This window comes from Dermacentor andersoni, chromosome 2, assembly GCF_023375885.2.
Source record: "Dermacentor andersoni chromosome 2, qqDerAnde1_hic_scaffold, whole genome shotgun sequence".
Taxonomy (NCBI): domain Eukaryota; kingdom Metazoa; phylum Arthropoda; class Arachnida; order Ixodida; family Ixodidae; genus Dermacentor; species Dermacentor andersoni.
In genome coordinates, this window is record NC_092815.1 from 209,266,535 (window position 1) to 209,272,321 (window position 5,787).

Below are 5,787 nucleotides of genomic sequence, written 5' to 3' on the forward strand. Positions count from 1 at the left end.
ACAACAAGACCTGCCACCCTCTCATTAATGCTATAGAATTCCTGTATGTTACCAGCTATATTCTTATTAATCAGGAATCCGACTCCTAGTTATCGTCTCACCGCTAAGCCCCGGTAGCACAGGACGTGCCCGCTTTTTAGCACTGTATATGCTTCTTTTGGCCTCCTTACTTCACTGAGCCCTATTACATCCCATTTACTGCCCTCTAATTCCTCCAATAGCACTGCTAGACTCGCCTCACTAGATAACGTTGTAGCGTTTAACGTTGCCAGGTTCATATTCTAATGGCAGCCTGTCCGGAGCCAGGGATTCTTAGCACCCTCTGCAGCGTCGCAGGTCTGACCGCCACCATGGTCAGTTGCTTCGCAGCTGCTGGGGACTGAGGGCCGGGGTTTGACTGTTGCGTTCATATAGGAGGTTGTGGCCACGTACTGCACCAGGGTGGCCAATCCTGCTCTGGTGAGGGAGTGCGTTGCCGGTTCTGGTCACCGGGATCATGCCACACTCCAGGCCGTATATATGCTTTTACGCATCATGAGTGAAGTCAGGCTTTCGTAAAAAATCTCCAGGAATTCGTTGCAATCCAGAATGTCCACATCTTTGTTAAATGGGCAGAAGAGCAGTACATGCTCCCGTTTGAAATTTACCACATCGGATTGTGGCTAAGTATGATACTGTAGAATGAGTGGTTCTTGTCTTACAGTATCCTATGGTGGGATACACTTAGTCATGTGCTCGGCAAAGCACATTTATTTCAAATCTTCACGTCCGTATTCATATCGCTCGATAGCCGACTTTTTCCAGACGTTGGTACTGGCACTGTCCAGTCCTTCGTCCACTTGTCTTGTCTCCTAAACACTGGCGCATACCACTATGGGGGATTGGCCAAGAAGCAGGCGGTTTCCGGTACGTTTACACTTAAAGCAAAACTAGATTTGAATATTGTTTATTTGTCTTTTTGACTCGTATTCTTTGTTCTGACTATGCTGGATTGAAACTGCCCCCGTCTCAAGACTTGGCTGACGTTTCCAATTTGAGGAGAAACCAGCAGAAACGTCGTGGTTTCTCTCGCACCAAATGTCGTGGGATTGGGTGCCTTAACGAACCCTACCTTAATTAACGTCACTGGTCGCGAGTCTAACTCTAACAAAAGTCGTTGATTCTAGTACCTTAATTGCCTCTATTTTAATTACATGTGCCTATATAACTTCACCTCAATTAGCACCAATAATAGTAGGTTCAACCCTCGACCTTCACAATGTCAATTGGAATCCAACATGGAGATATGGCGGGTTCGCCCATATCTCCAAGTTCGGTCATGGGTTCGATTGCCTTCATTAACTTTACGTTAATTAACAGCAAACACTGAGGGTTCGACTCCCACCGGAGCTCCTGGGTTCGAGTGTCTTTATTAACTTTATGTGAAATAACTGTGGCCTAATTCACTTCGCCTTACTTAACACCAAAAGTAGTGGGTTCGACACTCGACCTTGGTTTGTTTCCTCCTCCGGATGCCGATGTGCGAGACCAGCCGAGATGTCAACTATATAAACACGAACTGGCCCGAAGAGAGGCTGAGGTCTAGAAAGACAAAAGAAGAGATGGATGCGGATGGAATTCACAGTACCAGCAACGACATATGGAGAAAGACTGGCTGGGAGAAATACGAAGAATGGCATCCTCAGCTGGAATCGGTGACATACGCAGAGTTCATGGTAGAGAGAATGAAGACCGACCGAACCAAAAAGCGACGCAAACCGGCAGTTTTGCAATGCCGGGACTACAGCATAAACGGTCCCGTAAGATACAAAAGAGAGCATGTGATGCTCTACCATCCGTATCGCAAAGAGATGGATATCTTGGATAGAAAGGCATTCGAGTTCATCTTCGATGAGCATAGCGAGAATATCGTGCAGGTGAAGCAGAGGCTCACTTCGCACGTTACTACTGAACAGCTACTTGAAGCGTGCGAAGGAATCTTGCGTAGTGGCTCTGAAGGAGGAGAAGAAGCTGCTGCTGAAAGCCACGTAGTGCACGTAGACGGGACAGAATTGAGGCCGATTAGACATCTAGTGGATGAAAATAACAACACTGACATCTCGGGCGACTAGATTATCAATGCGACCGAAAAACTGATCAACGTTTCCTGCCCGGCCGTTCAGAAACGGCGACAACTCTCGCTGTAGTCTGAGTTCTACGAGCGTGTGAGAATGTTGAACGAGAGACAGTCAGAATTCATCCGACAAATAATTCATCGTGTGGGGACGCCCGCGTCCGAACCACTCAGGGTGTTCTTCACTGGCCCCGTTGGATGTGGAAAGACTTTCGTTTTACGCATGGCCATGGAGGCTTAAAACAGGTATTGTAAGAATAAAGCCGTCTCGTACAGCGAATTATCGCAAGCGGTGCCCACTAATGCGTACGTCGCAACGGCTACCACCGAAAGGCTACAGCGGCGCTCGGATTCTGCATTTAAAATTGTAATGTCTCATAAAGACCGAGACAGAGGCCTTTCCAGCAATGACCTCAGCACTTTCCGGATACTATTCCGAGACGTGCGTTGTGTCACCATTGACGAGGTGAGTATGCTGTCTGCCGATATACTCTACCTAGTTGACCGTTGTCTCCGGGAGATCAGGTCCAGTCGAATGAATGAGCCATTCGGTGGTTTTGATGTCATCTTGTGTGGTGATAGGCGCCAGCTTCCTCCAGTTCGGGCCGCAGAGTTCTACAAAAGACCGAAGGACTAAGGGTGTGTGTACAACACTGACATCCTCGCGTGTCACCATGTCATACTTCCGCTCAATCAAGTGGTTAGACAGAGCGATGCCGCGTTCTCAACCCTCCTGACCAAAATAGGAGACTCTCAGGCGCTAACCGCAGAAGTTCAAATCTTGAACTCCAGGTTTGTGACCGCTTCGCAGGCACCTATGATGTGTCCGTCTGCAATAAGGCTGTTCTACAGCAACAAGGAAGTGCGTACGTTTCCGAAAATAGCGAAGGAGTTGTTGAGCACCTAGCTCTAGAATAAAGTAGCCGGTCATCGTTCGAAAGACGAAAAAATTAAAGCCAGAAGAAGGATCATGGAAGTGGCTTTCGTCGACAGTGGCGACCTAACGGCGTCTTTGTGTTAGGGGGGGGGGGGGGATATGTTACTTAAGAACATTCAAATTGCGGACGGCCTGGTTAACGGAACAGTCGGGATGCTCGAGGAAATCGAGTACGGAGGGAACGAGAGGCCAATTAAGATATGGATTCAGTGCGCGCCTAAGATCGGCAGGGTAGCATCTGCGAAGGCGCGAGCCAAGCATGACAGTGTTGACAGACAATTAAAGTGGGTGCCGTTCGAGCAACAGAGCATGTCCTTCTCCCTTAAATCCGCGAGGCTCAGGCACGTGTCTTTCAAACGCACCTAGTTGTCTGCCGTGCCTGCCAGTGCAATCACCATCCACAAATCCCAAGGGGGTACCTATGACAAAGTTGTCTACGAATATTGCAGGAAGCATCCCAAAAAAAAAAGCTTGTCTATGTAGCATTGAGTAAGGTCACTTCCTTGGACGGATTGAATTTGACAAACTCGGAGGGCGATCATCCTTTCTATCACGCATACAGAAATCCGAATAAGAGGTTGGAGACCGAATTTGAACGCTTGCAGCAATACGGCCTACTCTACATGCTTGAGTTTCCTTGAACATTCAGACGAATTTATGACTGTGGCTTTGTTCAGCACGCAATATATAGGGGCTCATTTCAGAGACCCCTCCAGTGATCGCCTCGTGGCCAAGGTGGACGTTCTCGTGCTTACGGTAACTGGCGTTTAGCCAGACGATGCGAATTACTTGGAAGACTTTCGCAGGGCGGCCAATTCTAGGCGATCCATGGAAGGCTCCTCGAGGAATGCCGGTGTTTCAATATATCTAAACACGAAAACATTGGTGGCTGAAGAACTCAGCCCTGGTAGTTTCACCCAACACGGAGAGGGGTGTTCGATCGTTGTCAACCAGAAGATTGTGGTTGGGGGCATGTATTCGACATCCAATGTGGCCATTCAAGATACTATTGCCATCTTATCCAAATGTGTTTCCACGAATGCAAGTCTGCCTGCGTTACTCGTGGGTGATTTCAACCGCAAGGAAAGTACTTTTCACGCAAGAACGGTACACTCTTTGGCCTGAAACTAGAATCACACGTTAACCAACCAAACGCCCAGTGGGGGACTGCATTGGACTTGGTTTTCTCTGACTTCGTTGGAAGCGGGGCGGTATTCGTCGTGGACCGAATAAGTTACATATCTAACTACTTCACTGGTCACAGGACGGTGTTTGTGCTAATTAAGAAAAGCCGAGAATGAGAATGTCATCCATAGATGACGACGAAAGTCTTATAGGATAAGGCAGTTCGTGTAACTAATCAAGGGAAGAATTTGATGAAGGTGCCAGTGAGGAAGGTGCTGAGCAGTGATGTGTGTGATAGTTTGTTGCAATATGTATAAGTGAAATTTTTGTGGGTGTGTTTTATGATATGGGAAAATAAACGTACAAACTCGTATTTCCATTGGTGTACCTCACCTTAATCTCATTCATATCAATTCTAGTAAACGAAACGCCTAACGCTCGCTACTTCAACGTCTTCCAGACGGTGGCGGCAATTTTTGCAGATAAGTTCTTCGGTGGAGCGGACAGCTTTATTTATTTTTATTTATCTCAGAATACTGTCAATCCCGGTAGGCATTATTACTAGAGCGGGCACATGATCATCAAAAAAGTACAATATGAGCAAAATAACACGGAACAAACAAGAAGTTCGCATAGAAAAGAATGTACACGCAAATTCATTGAATACCACATTGGTCTTCACGCAATTGCTCTTGCAAAATAAAAACTAAGTTATGATCGCGACTGTTTCTTCTAAATGATTTGCAAATGTTCCTAATGTTGGCTGGGCAGTAATAGCAGGGTTTAAGCAGTTCCACTCTCGCACAGCTCGCAAAAAGAATGAAAAGAGAAAAGTATTGTTACAAAAAAATTCTTCTAGCGTGAAAGCGTGCTTGTGCCGAGTCGGTCTGGTGTGTTTGTGCTTTACAAAGGCGGCGGGATCCAACTTCAGCGCACTGTGTAGTACTAAGTATAGGAACTTTAATCGCTGAGCCTTAACTCGAATTTCAAGGGAAGCGAGGCATGCGCGAGAAAGAAGTTCGCTTGGTAAATCTGTGCGTTTAAAACGATTATAGATAAATAGGGCATCTTTGTATGCGTTGGAACGTATGAATGTCATCATCATCATCATCATCATCAGCCTGGTTACGCCCACTGCACGGCAAAGGCCTCTCCCATACTTCTCCAACTGCCCCGGTCATGTACTAATTGTGGCCATGTTGTCCCTGCAAACTTCTTAATCTCATCCGCCCACCTAACTTTCTGCCGCCCTCTGCTACGGTTCCCTTCTCATGAAATCCAGTCCGTAACCCTTAATTACTATCGGTTATTTTCCCTCCACATTACATGTCCTGCCCGTGCCCATTTCATTTTCTTGATTTTCTTGATTGTCTTTTTCAGAAATGAGCAGATTGGGTGAGGGAACAAACTCGAGTTAATGACATCATTAACTCGCGTTTGTTCCTCACCCAATCCGTTCTTTTCTTATCCCTTAACGTTACACCCATCATTCATCTTTCCATAGCTCGTTGCGTCATCCTCAATTTAAGTAGAACCATTTTCGTAAGCCTCCAGGTTTCTGTCCCGTACGTCAGTACTGGTAAGGCACAGCTATTATACACTTTTCTCTTGA